Source organism: Dermacentor variabilis, chromosome 11 (genome assembly GCF_050947875.1).
Source record: "Dermacentor variabilis isolate Ectoservices chromosome 11, ASM5094787v1, whole genome shotgun sequence".
In the NCBI taxonomy this organism is placed as follows: domain Eukaryota; kingdom Metazoa; phylum Arthropoda; class Arachnida; order Ixodida; family Ixodidae; genus Dermacentor; species Dermacentor variabilis.
The window spans coordinates 103,405,236-103,423,025 of record NC_134578.1 but is presented as its reverse complement, the minus strand read 5'-3'; the positions used below and the strand labels follow the sequence as shown (position 1 = coordinate 103,423,025).

The 17,790-nt window shown below is 47.0% G+C and overlaps 1 protein-coding gene and 3 non-coding genes across 6 annotated transcripts in view; 2 read left to right on the top strand and 2 right to left on the bottom strand.

Moving 5' to 3' along the window:
• Positions 1-6,372, bottom strand: part of LOC142563973 (cytochrome P450 2J6-like) — a 64,486-nt gene extending 58,114 nt beyond the window's left edge. Inside the window, exon 1 of one of the 3 annotated variants that reach the window (XM_075674731.1) lies at positions 6,287-6,372. The gene's annotated coding sequence lies outside the window, so the exon portion shown is untranslated. The remainder of the gene's footprint in view (positions 1-6,286) is intronic. The other 2 variants (XM_075674730.1, XM_075674732.1) reach the window with 2 other exon arrangements.
• A 2,454-nt stretch (positions 6,373-8,826) lies between these two features.
• TRNAI-UAU (transfer RNA isoleucine (anticodon UAU)) lies at positions 8,827-8,918 on the top strand. Its single transcript is given in 2 exon segments — positions 8,827-8,864; positions 8,883-8,918. It is a non-coding gene; the product is annotated as a tRNA-Ile (tRNA).
• A 3,549-nt stretch (positions 8,919-12,467) lies between these two features.
• TRNAI-UAU (transfer RNA isoleucine (anticodon UAU)) lies at positions 12,468-12,559 on the top strand. Its single transcript is given in 2 exon segments — positions 12,468-12,505; positions 12,524-12,559. It is a non-coding gene; the product is annotated as a tRNA-Ile (tRNA).
• Positions 12,560-13,567: 1,008 nt separating this feature from the next.
• On the bottom strand, positions 13,568-13,659 carry TRNAI-UAU (transfer RNA isoleucine (anticodon UAU)). The gene is given in 2 exon segments: positions 13,568-13,603; positions 13,622-13,659. It is a non-coding gene; the product is annotated as a tRNA-Ile (tRNA).
• Between the last annotated feature and the right edge of the window lie 4,131 nt (positions 13,660-17,790).

Sequence of the window (17,790 nt, the reverse complement as noted above, 5' to 3'; positions counted from 1 at the left end):
TACTTAACTGATCTTGTTAAACCTTGATCTTCTCCTCTATATTTTTTTTTTGCCAAAATGCTACTGAAGCTTATTCACAACCAATTTTCTTATTCGCTGACGATTGCGTGATATATGAGTACTTAATTAACGATGCTGTGGTTTCTTCTCTTCAGCACGACTTCAAAGCGTTCTCACTTAGTGTCATTCTTGGAAGATGACATTAAATATTACTAAATTAAATCAATGGGCGTTTCACGTAGCTCATTAACCAGTACAAGCCGCTTCCTCTGACACTAAACTAGAACTCGTTTCGTCATACCGGTGCCTTAGAGTTCAGAGAGAGAGAGAGAAATTTATTCACAGAAAGGCACAGAGGTCGGCCTGAGGTATAACTTGCTCTGGCCTGCTACTCTACACTGGGGAAAAGGGATGGGGAGGGAAAGGGCTGATGAATGATGATGATGGTATAAGGAAGAGATATGTATATACAAATTCAAAGAGTTCTAGCATTTATAAAGCCGTGCTTCCAGCCCCGTGGCTTGGAGAACGCCTCGTGCACCGCCTATAGAGGCGCCACTGAAAGCCACCTAGCGGACGCTTCCAACAGTACACGCGGGAGCAGTAGCAGACGACAACCCTTTGCAGCAAGGATGGCTGAAGTTCGCGGCTGCGATTTCTCCTTTGTTCGGGTGCCAGGCTGCTGCTTCTGCTGTGACAGCTGTAGGGAAGATGCTGACCTCTGTGCGAGCGGGTATGAACACGATATTACCGGTGTTTGGGACAACATGGCCCACATGCGTGCAAGGTGCGTCCCGCAGACAAATGCCATGAACCCCATTTACATGACGTGGAGCTCATGTTCACTAGCCGATAAATTTTGTTCAGTGATGCGATCTCTCGATGGTTTTTTTTTATTCTACCCTTGCCGCAATGCTGCTTCTGTACCTGAATAATAAGCACCCGTCGTTAGTGCAGACTTATATCAAACAAATCCGCACGGTGCAATCTCTGCATATGCCGTTGTGATTTTTCTGCCGATGAATACATGTCACATCGCCGAATAAGTGCAGTCGAAGTCGCCTCAAGAAGAGTAATTGCCAATTTATTGATGGAAACGCGTACACTAGCCAACGAAGTCACCAAACACACGGGTTAATAAAAGCGCGTGTTAGTGCTGTACCTCCGATGCAATTGTGCTGCATACGCCGATGAACTACCATTCCCGCTGCAGTTTGTGCAATTTTAAATTCCCCAATGGAGCTGCTTGGAAACGTACAAAGCTGAAGACTGCCTAACTTTTCAGTACTTTTTTTATATTACTAGAGAGAGGTGCCACATGATATATTTAAAGGCAGAGCAGCGCCAGTCAAAGTAGATGAGCGCTGGCGGCAAGGCCCGGTTTAGTCGTCTGCAGCGTAAGTATAAGAAAGAATTCAGTTGAGTACAAAACTCACATGCAAGAAGGGACTACGTTGTGAAACAAACAAATCACTCGGCGTGTTAAGTTTGCTCAGACAGCATCGAGGTGTGATGACTTCCCAAATGGGACGCGAACTTTCTAGCGAGAAATGGAACAAAAATACCATATGCAGCAGCTATTAGCAATTCTCGCCCTGAACTACCTATTTTCTAAACACATTTCCAAAAACGCAAACAATATCTAAGATGCCCTCGGGCGAAAAGAATAAAGCTGCTAAAGAAGCACTTCCTTGGTATCATTCCGATAAGACAGAGCGTGATTTATACCCTTTACAAGCAAGGCAGGGTGAAAACATCGCAGCTCAAAAGAATCGGCAAGAGTTATGCATGGAGCAACTAGCAACAGTTAAACATGTGCAAAGCCACGCATAAAATAGATGTAAAAACATGAAGTGCGCGACAGCTGGTGCGAGGATTTACCGCGCCACATGAAACCAACAATTTCAGTTCCTGCAAACTTCAGTAGCTTTAACATACAACGCAATGCGCTCGTGCAGTCGTGCTGCCTAGCTAGCACAACGCGGTAAAGAAGCGGAAAACAATATAAGCGGCAAACAGCATTCCGAACTTTAGCGAAATGCCTTTAAACCTCATGCTGCACTGCAGACGAACTTCGTTGCTCACGCGTCTAACTATGACGGAGGGGAAAAAAACACCGACGAGACAAAGGAAAGTATGAGAACAAGAAATTTCCCTTCGAAGCGACGATCCATTTTTGCTACCGTTGCTCCCGCTGATGAGGCTTTGCCGGGAATGATTAGAACCGTATTCCCGACCCGTTTTCACCGGTATTTGAGCCCCCCACCCTGCAGCAATTCTTCTTCGACATTCCCTGAAGCTTTGGCCACCCCACACGTGCGAGTGATGTTGCCTATCTTGCTCTGAAAACGTGAATACGACAGAGAAGCACGATCAACGACACAGCAAGCTACGGCGCGCGCCAGACTCCTCTCCCGCGTGTTCTGCGCAAGGCCGCCACCAGTGGCGCGTCCGTCGGCGTGCACGGCGCCTATAGAGGCACTTGTTATCAGGGCTGCGCTGTTTGCATTAGGCCAAGGACCTAAAAGAAACTCGTCTGATAGCGGCCTCTTATGGATCTTTGCAATGTAAGAGACCAGTTGCCGGGTCGTTCTTGCGCGTACGCGGGATACACGCAAAATATATGATCAATTGTTTCTGGCACCTCACAGTATTCGCAGCTTTGGCTAGTGTCACTGCCACCTAGCAGATGTCTTTAACGGTTGGTGAATGCGACACCAAGGCGAATCCGGTGCACCGTGCTCATTTGGTTTCTTTTGAGCTTGTGACGCATACGAAATTTCATTACTTGGTCCCATTTGTGTACCCGCTTGTGTCGTCGATCAGGTTGGGTCCAGTGTTCCAACGTACGGCTGCGTATTACGCCACGAAGTAGGGCGTTTGTGTCTGTTCGTGAGAACGAAATGCGTACTACAGAAACATTATCTAACGCAGTTTTCGCTTCAGCGTCTGCCTGTTCGTTCTCGATCAGGCCACAGTGTGAGGGTATCGACTGAAAGGTGACATTGTGGCCATTTCTAGTTGCGTGGTCGAGATGCTCTGTAATTTCTACAACCATGGCATAATACGGGCCCCGTCTGAGGACACAGTCAATCGTTTGAATAGCTGGCTTGCAATCACAGAATATCGTCCATGCGTGAGGTGGCTCACATTTCTAACAACCTATATTGGAAACAACATGTTCAAACAATCACGGCAAAAGCTAATAAAATGCTTGGTTACTTTAGAGGGATTTTTCACGGCTCCAAGTTCCTTAAAAAGCTACCTTATATCTCTAATATACGGCCACAACTGAAATATGCATTAACACTATGATACCCTGGCCAACCAACACTAAGAAATGAACTTAAGGTAGTGGAAAACGGTGCCGTCTGTGTTAGCTCATCGAATTATCAACGCACTGCAAGTGTTACGCAATTAAAATCAAATATTGACCTTACCCTACCTTCGACTTGTCGTGAAATAGCTCGCATTGTTTTTTTTTCTCACCACCTTCGTAAGCATTTCATTCGACCGCCACCATTTATTTCAAGTAGGATTGACCACACGCAAAAGGTTGACACCCCTCCCTGGAATACGATAACGTACTCGCGGGCTTTCTACTCGGAGACATGAATAGCATAGAAAAACGTCCCACAGTCAGTCACTTCTATCTCCAGATGCAGATCCCTTTTCAAAATTTTTTGATTGAATACGTACTACAGTGTTTTAGTGTTTGGTGATTTTGTTCTCCTATAAAATGTATTATACTTTATTCACTTTATGTTTTGTACATATTGTCCATATTGTACACGTTTTCAATTCGTACGTTTCTATTGTTTGCCGCACCCCTCTGAAATGTGTACAGCCTGATGGTACAATAAAATTGTTATGTGCATTTCAATGCAATTGAATTTTCAAATTAACGTGTAATAGTTCGACTTGATTATGTATAGGACGAACTTCTTCATTTTTTGCTTCGATGAGGAGTTACCAGTCGAGTTTCTCAGTGCTCAGCATTCAGCTTCACGGAAGTGAGACGAAGTCAACGCGCTGTTATCTTTTTTTCTGCTAATACTCTGTCGTTTATGCTATGTTCACAATATCCACAGTCCACTTTGGTGCCAGTCTTCATCTAACCGAGGATGGAAAACACTCCTAAACTGTGCTATTCAGTGCTCGCAAGTGTCCTTTCTGTTTCTTAAGGAATTTGCCCAGAACTACATCTGCCTTCCGCGTTTACAATTCAACGACGCAACTGTTCCGTAGGTTTGAATCTCACAGATTAAGTAGTCATCGCTTTTTAAAATTAATTTCAAAAATCTTTCAAATAATGGCTGCAACAAACAAGCTTGCTTCCACACCTGCTAGCGCCCACATCGAATTAAACCAGCAGCATCGCTTCGATTAGCTCCACCAATCGTTGATGTACTAGTGAAAGCACAGGTAAAGCTCCCTTCACAGCATGTCTTCCCATTACAGACTAAGATTTTGTAGCATGCCATCATCACTGTCCCACAGATTTTCGCAACAGGCCTACTGCAGAAGCATATCCAAGCGTATGGCCCCTTCTAAATGTCAACGAAGCTGTTCAGCTTCATGCAATCGGCCCTATAGAAACGTAGACATGTGGTATAACGCTAGGAAGATATTCGTGAGATGTCTCTCTTGCTCAAGCTGTCTTTATCTCGCGCTTGTAGTGGTCGCGTTGCACTTAAACTTGGAGCCATACACAGGTCAGCTATGAAACAGAATTGCGGTTCGCGCTTTTCGTATTTGCGCCGCATGAGCACGCATTTCTTGGGAGCTAAGTTTTGAGCACTCTGTCGCGCATGCGCACGAGTAATGCCTCCGCGTCGAAGTTGTACTACTAAACAAACGTGCCACTTTAACTTTCTGATTGTCTGTAGCATAAGTTTGAAAGCCTGAGCAAATTGCACTGCACTACGATTCGGTACAGGCAATAGGTTTGCGTAGCAATATGTACAGAAACAGAGTAAAGAAAGACAGGCAGACAGATACCGCGCGGTGATTTTGTAAGTTTTAGATCGTAATATCGACAGCGAGAACTGCAGATTCAATAATAACTGCTAGAGATAATTGGTATATTACAAACATTCGTATGATTGTTAGAAGTTGTCGATATAGATGCGTCTAAACAAGCATCGATAATACTGGAGAACACTGAAAAGAGTAGGGCAGTCAGCATGATGGGCAAAATATTGCATAACACTGGGAGGGACTTAGTTATTGCTGGTCACTGTAAATAGGTGCGTGCGAGAGAACGATTAACATGAAGGCGTTTTTTTTTTGTGTCGCTTTGCCCTGGGTGCGCTTATATTCGACACTGCCTATAAATTTTGAGCTTCATCTTCGCCGCTTTATTCAGGGTCTTTGCCTCCCTGACCGAATCTATATCAGTCGAACGACAGACATTGTCACATGCATAAATTGTTGGGTGTACTAGTTTATGTATTTTATGCAGATTAGTGATCAAGTGATTCTTATTTGCCGTACCCCTCCCCTATGTAACGCCCTGCAGGGTACCCACGGTGTATAAATAAATAATATGCTTTTATATCTGTAATAGTACAAGGTATCAAGATCAATGTGTCTAAGCTCACTTGTTCATTAGCACCAGCGCTAGTGATAACGAAAGCACACGAAAAACTCTAACCGGACTTTCGCGCATTTCATCTCAGTGTTAACGTCCCACGGTGCCGAAAGCGTGCTCTCATTATGGGATTCAAGTTTACTGAATTATCAAACTAATCACGAAAAACACAGAACTTCTACCGGATACGGTAAATGAATAACTAAACTCGATGTTTGGGGCCGCGAGTTTTCCTTAATTTCGCCACCTTGGTCGGCATCGCTTGAGTTCCTATGATCCCTTCCGACCAGAGAATATTGCGGCAGACTCTCTCGCTCTCTCTCTCTCTCTCTGTCTCTCTCTCTCTCTCTCTCAACTTTATCAAGATTATTTTTGCAGCCTTTCGCCTTATGTGTGACGAATTTTTCTGAACCAATAATTTGATATGACCGTTTTGGGGCGCCAGGGTAAAGTTCGCATCGTCTTGCGAACGAAGCACTGAGTGCCTAGAAACAAAAACTAAAATGAAGATGTTTAGTAGTCTTTCCCGTAGAAGCCTTGTCTTTTTAGCAATGCAATTAACCGTTCTTGCTGCCCGAATAACGGTTAACCAGAGAAAGCGTTAATCCCTTCCAAGCCAGCATTCAACATCTTCTCCACGATACCAGCCGGAGAGAAAACACAGAGCATAGTAGATTTGTCAATATGACTGACCGGGGACGTGTCCGTTGAAAGTTGAGCACCTGGCCACCTCCGTAAGCGGCACCTGTAGATCGACTGTACGAACGAAATCCAGGCCCTCGAGTTATAGCGTTGCAGCTTCAGGCAGGAGCCAGTAGCGCTATACATATGGCTTAGGACCTCGCGGTAAGGCTGTATAGCGGCCTTGCTTCCTGGAACAAAAACATTTCACCTACGCTTTGTTTTTTGGGGGGACCTTTCCTTAAACGTTTAGTTTTTTGTGCGTTCGCTGCAAAAGTGCGACCTTGCAGCGAACATATAATCACTGCGGTGGTGGTATATTTTTGCATTCGATGCATTCTCACACGTGCAGCAGTTTCCAAAGTGAGTCGAATGAAAATGCACAAATAGCCAAGTACGTTTTCAGCAAATGTTTCGATAGCCCGGGTTGAGCAAAACGAGAACAAGGTGAAAAACGGGAGCCAACGTTTCTACAAGTGGACTTGTCTTTTTCAAGAAGACATACGATTTCAAGGCGACAAAGCATATGTCGCCTCGAAAAAGGCAAGTCCACTTGTGGAAACGTAGGCTCCCGCTCTTACGTTGTTCTCATTTTGCTCGCGGTCTTAAATTTTCATCTACAGCCTTCCCTGTGTTTTCCTTGAATACCTAAGTTTGAAAGACCCACCAATATAGAACTCCAGTTTCAGTTGCATTTAATGTCCTTAGCAGAGTTACCCAATAAGCCACCAACAAGTAGAAGCCTGACTTTCTGAATAAAAGGGTAAGCGCATCCCACGAAACACGTGAAAATGTTTTATATAAACGGATCAGCGCATAAAGTCCTCAGAGGGACAAGGAAATGGCAGCGGTACATTGCATTCGATGGAGATTTTGCGAAATGGGTTCATGTGACATAAACGACAGTCGTAAGGAGTCTCTGCAATAGGAAGACCTGTATTTGGTCGCACGCGAATAAATCAATTTGATGTGAGCGCGTGTATCTTTCTCGCCTTCAAAAAAGAACAAACAAAGGCAATATAAAATAAGAATATTAGGAAATTTAGGCCCCTGAAGACTGCATGAACCAGACATAAAAAGGAAAATGGAAGAGAGCCACCACAATTTCACGGGGATTATATATATATATATATATTTAAACGACAATAAGCGAGCTGTAGTGGTGACGGCTAATTCTTTCCACATACTTGTGACAATAATAAAAATGGGAACAGAAATTTTGAGAATTTTCTACTAATGCGTAAGCATTCTTTGGATCGGCTGCTACTTCGTTTTTGCTTACTAATTTAGCTAGCTTATGCACGTCTATCTAGGTGTCTGGCAAGACACCTAGCGTTGACATCATGAGGCCCATCTCGCTTACGTCCTGTGTGGTTAAAGTAGCGGAGCACGCGGTCCTCAATCGACTCACCCTGTTCTTTGAGAAGAACGACAGTTACCCACATAGTATGATAAGATTCAGAGCAGACTTATCCACACAGGATACCACGAAGCTCTTTAAGCATCAAATCATAGACAACGACTCTAGCGACACTCGGGCTGTTTTGGTATTTGATCTTGAGAAGGCCTTCGACAACGTTCTACATTCGCATATCCTAGGCTCGATATCTCGGCTCAATCTGGGTAAGATATTTTACAACTATGTTCGTTCCTCTCGGATAGGAAGTCTACCCCAACGAAAAATCGTTCTGAACAACCACGCAGGCCCTCCGCGTGGCACAGAGGCGTTACTGGAATAATTGAATTCCTCAAAGTAAAATATGCCAGCAAAATCGTAAAGTACGAGGTAAAGAGAACCTTATTCATGAAAACGACGTCCCCCAAGTCCGTACTGAACATGCGCAGGCACAACCAAACAAAAACACGGTCAACACCATATCTATATGTATAGATATGGTGTTGACCATGTTTTTGTTTGGTTGTGCCTGCGCATGTTCAGTACGGACTTGGGGGACGTCGTTTTCATGAATAAAGTTCAGTTGTTAGTCCAGCCACCTTCCTGTCACTTTGTCTATGTCTGCCTCTCAATTTTTTCCTACTCTCAAGTTTGCTGGCATTCTCCTAGCATAACCATGTACCAACTAGCCCAACAGGCCACTCTCTTGAAAGAGAACCTACAGAGACGACAGCATGGGAGTTTAATTTGAATACACTGTTCCGTGGAAACCCCAAAACACAAACCCCCTTTTCCGATCGGCGTGACCCGCTCGGCTTCTTGCAACACCACCATCACGCTCGCCTCCGCACATCCGCAAGAAAGCTGCGGTTGCCGAGAAGCGTGACAAGCAGTCGGGGATCTTCGAAATCTATCGCGTTCCCCCCCCCCCCCCCAAAAAAAAGCCAAGCTAACACGTCCTCCAAAATTTTGTTATTATTGTTATTGAAGCATCTGCAGCTATCTCGGGAATGTTTCGGCAGAAAAGCAAACAAGCGAGGCATTCACTGATAAACGATCTGTGCATCTCGTCAAAGAATAAAAAGCCCACAAGTGCCTCGGGAACATCGACAGCTGCAGATAAGAGTTTGCGTCTCTTAGCAGCCTTGCCGTTCACTCCCCAGTGGCGCAATTGGTTAGCGCACGGTACTTATACGACAGTGCTTGTGAGCTATGCCGGGGTTGTGAGTTCGAGCCTCACCTGGGGAACGTTATTTTTTTTCCCCCAGGATCGTGTCCATGTGTAGGCACAAAACAATCACGATCAGGATGGCTCCAGCATCGTCTTCATGCACAGCTGGCTCGTTGGCGCTAACGCGCTCGTCCCCCCGCACCCGTGTTCATCGTCGTCATGAATTAATTAAAAAGCACAAAGACGTAACCAATTTTACAGCGAAGCTGTTAAGCTGTTGCCCCAGGATTGTGTACGTGTCGAGACAGGGCCGATACCGAAGATATTGCGACGCCGGGCCGAACCGCGGCGGAGGTGAAGCAGGCGTTATGCACTCCCGATACGAGGGCCGATCCCGAAGATAGTGCAATACCGGGCCGACCTGCGGTGGAGATGCACTTCGGCATTAAGGGTCACATACGCGACTTCTCTAAGTCACATACGCGACTTCTCTGGTCGCCCTTCCTCACAGAGTGGAAGGGAACTGAGTGTTTTTTTTTTCATTCGAATATTAGATTACACTCAACACCATGGACCCTTTTCGCGGAGCAGTTTGCTCTAGAGAAACGAAAATGGTCATAGGTGTTGAGTGTCATCTAATATTCGCATGAAAAAAAACTCCGTTCCCTTCCACTCTGTGACGAAGGGCGACCAGAGAAGTCGCGTATGTGGGCCCCTTAATGGCGAAGTGCATCTCCACCGCAGGTCGGCCCGGTATTGCACTAAAAGCGCTTTGGAAGCTGATTAAGCCATGTCCAAAAGGCGCGATCGATCAGCGTATATGGCGCTTGTGTTAAAAGCGAGGCTAAATATGTATTCCAAGCTATCCAAACTTTCCGCTCATTAATTGAATCAGGGTTATTGTGTTTTGCTCTTCGTTCCTTATTTGGCAAATATTTTAAAGCAGTGGCTTGTCACATTTCTGACTGAGTAAATTTCCTTGGTGCGGTCACTATCTGATTATTTTCTGCCTAATCACTCGCGGGTGTGCTCAGTTCAGATAGATTTGTTCTTGCTGCGCACAATTCTTGAAACATAGCTGTTTTGTACATTGTAATACCTTGTAGCAAAGATGTATTATCGCTAGTCACTCGCTGACTCTTGTGGACCGTCACGAAACATTCAGCTTCGATCATTCGTACGCTGTCGGTGTAGTTCCGTCATTTATTCTACGTGTATATATGGTGTCCCTATATTAAAGTGTGTGCCAATCCCCTTGTTGACACATTGGCGATAGAGTGGGTGTAACATTCTGTGCCAGTTCGGGTAGATGTGTGTAGTGTGCGTGAAACGTGCTATGACAGGAAGCGGCGCTACTCCCTTTGCGTTTGTTTAACGAGCGGTACTCACCCTTGCTCTTGCTCGTTCGGGGCTGAAGCACTCCCTTTGAAGGTTAGCGATACGACGCTGGCGGGCGAGTAAATCTCCGTATTCTCGAACAAGGCCGTACATATCGAAGTGCAGGTAGCACGTACGGACAGTTGCAGCAGCAGTCCGCGAACTTGCCCACACAGATTCATTCCATTCCTTAATATACCAGCCAGTATTGTTGCAGCCAACTGCACAAGTCTGCAATGCACATGATTCAATCCAGCATTATTGTAGCGCAATGCGTTAGCGAAAACTCAGTTAGATTTCCGACAGCTGATCGCACAGAAGCAAGGTCGAAGCGGTAACGGTTTCGTATTCGTGCGGCGCGTCGCGAAACAGGTCAATAGCACTGACGCAGTGGTTACGGCGCCAAATTAAAAACGGAAAACTTAGCCTCCCATTTTCTTCTATAATAACCCACCCTTAACCGTAAAGTAAACGCAAATAAAAAGTAACATCTGCCAATGTAAACTAACCGTATCGTTTCATTTGTATTTTATTTATTTATCATGGCGGAAGCCCTCACAGGCTGTTGCAGACCGGGGAAGATACAAAGCACAACTTACGCAAAATGCAATTCAAGTTTGCGTTCGAAGGATGTTCACTGAGCATCAGCGAAAAATTCCAAAACGAGGCCATTCCAATTAGCTATTGTTCTTACAAGAAAAGAGCGTACTGACATGCCATTCCGTGAATTGTGAGGAATAGTAGGAGGACAATTTAGTATGAGGATAGTTGGTGCTAGGAGAGTTTTTTCCGCGTTGACGCAAATATGACGCATAATACAGTATAAATTTGCTGTTGGAGCAGTGAAAAAGGAGCTTTAAATGGTCTATTTTTCTCCGCGCAGAAAGCGACTGTATGACAGCTTTTGCCAGCAGCTTTGCCACCGACTGAGTTTGTCGGGAGGCAGAGTAGATCAAACCCACATGGTAATCTTCGGACGCTTCCATGCTTTTTTTCACTTTGTTCATACTTCCCACATCAAGCCTGTATGTTTGATCTAAGGCTGGACGTACGCTATTTTGTTAGGTGCCAAGTTTAACACAAGGCGTGTCAACTGACTGTCATATGTAAGAGGCATGGGGCACAGGAAAGAAAAGAGGACGATGCGCGCCGACCAGTCCGAACGGCACGAGCCACCAAGGCGCGTGACCCGAGGTGTGATCGGAGGAGAAGCGGCGCCAAGCTGGGATTATCGACTTGGCTCTGGGCCAAGAAGGTTGGAGCGCCGCTTCGCACTCGCGACGGGAGTCCTGGAAGTTCGGACGGGCCCGTGACGCTGGCGACCCAGGGTGCGGCCGTCGACCTCGGCGACGAACGAAGCTCCCTGGACCTGCTGCAGCCTCCCACGGCGCTGCCGGGCACTCCAGGAATTGGATCCCCCTTCTTCGGCAGACCAGCAAGGACTATAGTCCCCGGGGCTTCTCGTCGGCACTCGGAGAGGCAGCGGTGGGGCTCTGTGTTAGGCCTAGCCAGGCAGGCCAGAGTTTGGCGTCACCAAAATAGTTCAGGACGCCGGCATCCGAGCCGGAGGAGCTGGCCGACATATACCAAGGAAGCGAAACTTGCGGTGTCGGTGGGAGCACCGACTGGGAGCAAAAAAAAAAAACATGATGATGTCGGAGTCGGACGTCGCTTGGCGAAAAATCATTCTGAACAACCACGCAGGCCCTCCGCGTGGCACAGAGGCGTTACTGGAATAACTTAATTACTCAAAGTAAAATATGCCAGCAAAATGGTAAAGTACGACCTAAAGAGAACGTACAAACATGATAGCGTTGGAGTTTAATTTGAATACATTAAAATATATAGTTCTGTTTCGTGGAAACTACAAAACAAACCCCTTTACCGAGCGGCGCGATCCGCTCGGCTTCTTGCAACACCACCATCACGCTCGCCTCCGCGCATCCGCAAGAAAGCTGCGCTGGCTGAGAAGCGTGACAAGCAGTCGGGGATCTTTGAAGTATGTCGCGTTCCACACACACACACACAAAAAAAAAAAAAGCCAAGCTGAAGCGTCCTCCATTTTTTTGTTGTTGTGGTTGAAGCATCCGCAGTTATATCGGGAGTGTTTCGGAAGAACAGCTAACAAGCGAGGTATTCACTGATAAAAGAACTCTGCCTCTCGTCAAAGAAGAAAAAGCGCAAAAGTGCCGCTGGAACTTTGACAGCTGCAGATAAGTGTTTGCGTCTCTTGGCAGCGATGCCGTTCCTCCCCAGTGGCGCAATTGGTTAGCGCACGGTACTTATACGACAGTGCTCGTGAGCTATGCCGGGGTTGTGAGTTCGAGCCTCACCTGGGGAACGTTATTTTTTTATTTTACAGCTAGTTCCCCCAGGATCGTGTTCATGTGTAGACACTAAACTATCATCATCATCGGGTTGGCTCCAGCGTAGCCTTCCTGCACAGCTAGCTCGTTGGCGCTACCGTACTCGTCCCACTGCACCCGTGTTCATCGTCGTCATTAATTAATTAAAAAGCACAAAGACGTAACCAGCTTTACAGCGAAGCTGTTAAGCTGTTCCCCCAGGATTGTGTCCGTGTAGAGACAGGGCCGATACCGAAGATATTGCATCGCCGGGCCGAACCGCGGCGGAGGTGAAGCATGCGTTACGCACTCCCGATACGAGGGCCGATCCCGAAGATAGTGCAATGCCGGGCCGACCCGCGGCGGAGATGCACTTCGCCATTAAGGGGCCCACATACGCGACTTCGCTGGTCGCCCTTCCTCACAGAGTTGAAGTGAAGTGAGTTTTTTTTCATTCGAATATTAGATTACACTCAACACCATTGACCCTTTTCGCGGAGCAGTTTGCTCTAGAGAAACGAAAATGGTCATAGGTGTTGAGTGTAATTTAATATTCGCATGAAAAAGACTCAGTTCCCTTCCACTCTGTCACCAATAAGGGCGACCAGCGAAGGCGCGTATGTGGGCCCCTTAATGGCGAAGTGCAACTCCGCCGCGGGTCGGCCCGGTATTGCACTATCTTCGGAATCGGCCCTCGTATCGGGAGTGCGTAACGCCTGCTTCACCTCCGCCGCGGTTCGGCCCGGCGATGCAATATCTTCGGTATCGGCCCTGTCTCTACACGGACACAATCCTGGGGGAACAGCTTAACAGCTTCGCTGTAAAGCTGGTTACGTCTTTGTGCTTTTTAATTAATTAATGACGACGATGAACACGGGTGCAGTGGGACGAGCAGCTAGCTGTGCAGGAAGGCGACGCTGGAGCCAACCCGATGATGATGATAGTTTTGTGTCTACAAATGAACACGATCCTGGGGGAACTAGCTGTAAAATAAAAAAATAACATTCCCCAGGTGAGGCTCGAACTCACAACCCCGGCATAGCTCACGAGCACTGTCGTATAAGTACCGTGCGCTAACCAATTGCGCCACTGGGGAGGAACGGTATCGCTGCCAAGAGACGCAAACACTTATCTGCAGCTGTCAAAGTTCCAGCGGCACTTTTGCGCTTTTTCTTCTTTGACGAGAGGCAGAGTTCTTTTATCAGTGAATGCCTCGCTTGTTCGCTGCTCTTCCCAAACACTCCCGATATAACTGCGGATGCTTCAACAACAACAACAAAAAAATGGAGGACGCTTCAGCTGGGCTTTTTTTTTTTTGGGAGGGGGGGGGGGGGGGACCGCGATAAACGTCAGATATGCCCGACTGCTTGTCACGCTTCCCGGCAACCGCAGCTTTCTTGCGGATGTGCGGAGGCGAGCGTGATGCTGGTAAGTAAGTGAGTGGTCCTGATCCCTTTTGACTCAGGGCGGGCGTTTGTCAACGCCACAGGAGATGTTCAGAGTACAAGAAGGAAAGAAAGAAAGGAGAGAAAGAACATAAAACACAGTTTTGTCACAGTCACAGCCTGTGAGTCCGTCTGGTTGGTCCGGTTTGTTGTATTCTAGGCTCCAGTCGCCTCGGATTTCACCAAAGCCACGACAATCCAATCCGCCAGCGCGTCCCAGATGCGTCACTGCCTGGTCGGCCGTCTGTATTTTAGGAGCTCGTGTAGCTGAGGAAGTCGGCATCAGCGGCCACTCGCTGTGACTGGGCGGCTCTAGCCGGGCGATATTTGTCTGGGGGTTTCCTTCACCTATTCGGCTCGCCTGCCCAGTCGTTCCCACTGTTCTGGCCGGATCTTCGTAGTCTCGGCGAGTGCAGTTCGGTCCTCCTCGGTGAGACCTGTCAGCGCCAGGCTCTCAGCCAGGGGGCACGATCGGGGAACTGCGGGAAGTCTCGGACATTGTTGTAGCACGTGGAGAAGGGTTTCTTCTGGTGCACCGCACAAGCGGCATGTCGGATCCACGCCGAATAGTTCGTGGCGGCGTTGGTTTGTGAGGAGAGCGCCAGTGCGGGCTTGAAACAGCAGGGCGCTGCCTCTATCTCCTCGGTAGTCTGGTGATGGGCGCGGTTCCGGCTTGTGGTGGTAATATAGTGCCAGGCTTTGCTTTTTTGCCACTGTCGTGCGCCAGATCGTTTTTTCAGCCTCATTGATGTCCTTGATGGCTGCCTTGCGCCAATCTGCCTCCGTCTTAGTGTCGTGTTGTTTTGAATTTTCGCTGTATTTCGTGTCTAGGGACGTGTATTTCCGAATCCAAGCCGTCTTGATGTTCTTGTGTTGCAAGAAGCCGAGCGGGTCGCGCCGCTCGGAAAAGGGGTTTGTGTTGTAGTTTCCACGAAACAGAACTATATTTTTTAGTGTACTCAAATTAAACTCCGACGCTATCATGTTTGTAGGTTCTCTTTAGGTCGTACTTTACGATTTTGCTGGCATATTTTACTTTGAAGAATTCAATTATTTCAATAACGCCTCTGCGCCATGCGGAGCGCCTGCGTGGTTGCTCAGAATGATTTTTCGTCAAGCGACGTCCGACTCCGACATAGGATGTTTTGCGACCTGGGTCCCTTAACGACAAGCAAAAGCTCTGAGCAGTTATCTTCCCGAGTTCCAACGGTCTACGGTTTTATTTAAAGGGAGAACACGATTACGCAGAAAACATCAGCGGGGCGTCCCAACGCTAGCTTGCTTTTTCCATAAGTGTCTGTTGACACGCCTTGTATTAAACTTTGCGCTTAACAAGATAGCGTACGTCCACCCTTAGATAATATGCACAGGCTTGGTGTGGGGAACAAAGAGGAAAACAGCATGCAAGCGTCCGAAGATTAGCATGAACGTTTGATCTACTCTGCCTCCCGACAAACTCAGTCGGTGGCAAAGCTGTTGGCACAAGCTCTCATACAGTCGCTTTCTGCGCGGAGAAAAATAGACCATTTAAAGCTCCCTTTTCGCTGCTCCAACAGTAAATTTATGCTGAATTATGCGTCATATTTGCGTCAACGCGAAAAAAGCTCTCCTAGCACCAACTATCATAATACTAGATGTGCTACTATTCCTCACAATTCACGGATTGACGTGTCGGTATGCTCTTTTCTTGGACCAACAATAGCTGATTGGAATGGCCTCGTTATGGAATTTTTGGCTGATGCAAAGTCAACATCTTTTGAGCGCAACCATGAATTGCATTTTGCGTAAGTTGTGCTTTGTTTGTATCTTTCCCGGTCTGCAACCGCCCGTAAGGACTTCCAGCATGGTAAATAAATGAAATACAAATTAAGCGGCACGGTTAATTTACACTGGCAGATGTTTCTCTTTATATGCGTTTACATTACGGTTAAGGGTGGGTTATTATCGAAGAAAATCGAAGGCTAAATTTTCCCTTCTTTAATTTTGCGCCGTAACCACTCCGTCAGTGCTATTGACCATTTTCGCGGAGCAGTTTGTCCTAGAGAAACGTGATGGCGCTTTCGGTGGCGCGCAGCACGTCGCCTTAGCGACAGCGCACGCATACGAAACCATTACCGCTTCCACCTTGCTTCTGTGTGTGTGTGTGTGTGTGTGTGTGTGTGTGTGTGTGTGTGTGTGTGTGTGTGTGTGTGTGTGTGTGTGTGTGTGTGTGTGTGTGTGTGTGTGTGTGTGTGTGTGTGTGTGTGTGTGTGTGTGTGTGTGTGTGTGTGTGTGTGTGTGTGTGTGTGTGTGTGTGTGTGTGTGTGTGTGTGTGTGTGTGTGTGTGTGTGTGTGTGTGTGTGTGTGTGTGTGTGTGTGTGTGAAAACTTTTATTGTAATGAGGTCCGGAGGCTCGACTTCTTAGTCGGGCCGCTCCCACGTTGGCACTGTCAGGCCAAGCCTTTCAGCGACATGATGGGCCCTCTGGACGACCCTTAGTTTGTCCTGAAACAATAGGCTTTGAATCCTTTTCTCCCACTGTGTCCATTCTCCAACGAGGTTGGGGAGAGTCGCGGGACACCCCGCCAGCATATGTCCGATTCCAATGATGCCATTACAATCGTTGCAGTCCACCTTAATCTCCCTCTCTGGATATATTTCATTAGTGGTGTACGGTGTGGGATATGTACCTGTTTGCAATAAGCGCAGTGAGACTGCCTGAGCCCTGTTCAGTTTTGAATGTGGCAATAGGAATTGCCTGTGTCCTAAATAGTGATGTTCGGTAATGTCGTTGTACGTCGCTAATTGATCTCTAGATTTTCTGTCTTGACGGTGAACGGCTCGGTTGTGACTGTCACGGTTGGCAAGTCCTCGTGCCAAGTCATGAGCAACCTCATTGAGGTTTACCCGAGTCTCGTCCACTTTCCCCATATGCGCAGGAAACGATCGCATTTCAGTTCTCATAATCTCAATGTTTTCAAACAGTTTAGTTGCAACTCCAGCTACGTAGCCTTTATCAAAACCCTTAATAGCGGATTTCGAAACACTGTAAATGCAGGCCCACTTATTACTCCTGATGGCTAGAGCAATTGCCGCTTGTTCCGCCACCATAGGGTCCTTGGTACAAATAGTTATAGCGTCTTGCACCTTCCCTTGATAATTTGAGTCAATGGCCGTATATGCTTCTTTACCTTTCAGCCAGACAGCATTAACTATAGCTGCCAGTTGGTTCTGCTGCTCTATTTGCTGCAAGAGTGATTTAGCGCTTGCTTTTCTCCTTTCGACATTATATTCTGGATGTATATTTCTGGGGAGAGGGTTGGTTATGATTTTGTTCCTAACGTCAGTCCTTAATTCTACTTCAGCCGCTATTGGGCTCCTTGATGTATCCAGTTCTGTGCGATCTGCTGTCGAAATTGAAACTGAGTTTTCGCTAACGCACTGCGCTCCGATCATACTGGATTGAATCATGTGGATTGAAGACGTGTGCAGAAGTTGGCTGCAAAAATTCTGACTGACATATTAAGGAATGAAATGAATCTCTGTGGCCTAGTCCGCGGACTGTCGCTGCAACTGTCCGTACGTGTTACCTGCACTTCGAGATGTACGGCCTTCTTCGAGGATACGGAGATTTGCTCGTCCGCCAGCGTCGTATCGCTAACCTTCAAGGGAAGTGCTTCAGCCCCGAACGGCAGCAAGAGTGAGTACCGCTCGTTAAACAATCGCAAAGGGAGTAGCGCCGCTTCCTGTCATAGCACGTTTCACGCACACTATCTGCACACATCTACCCAAACTGGCATGGT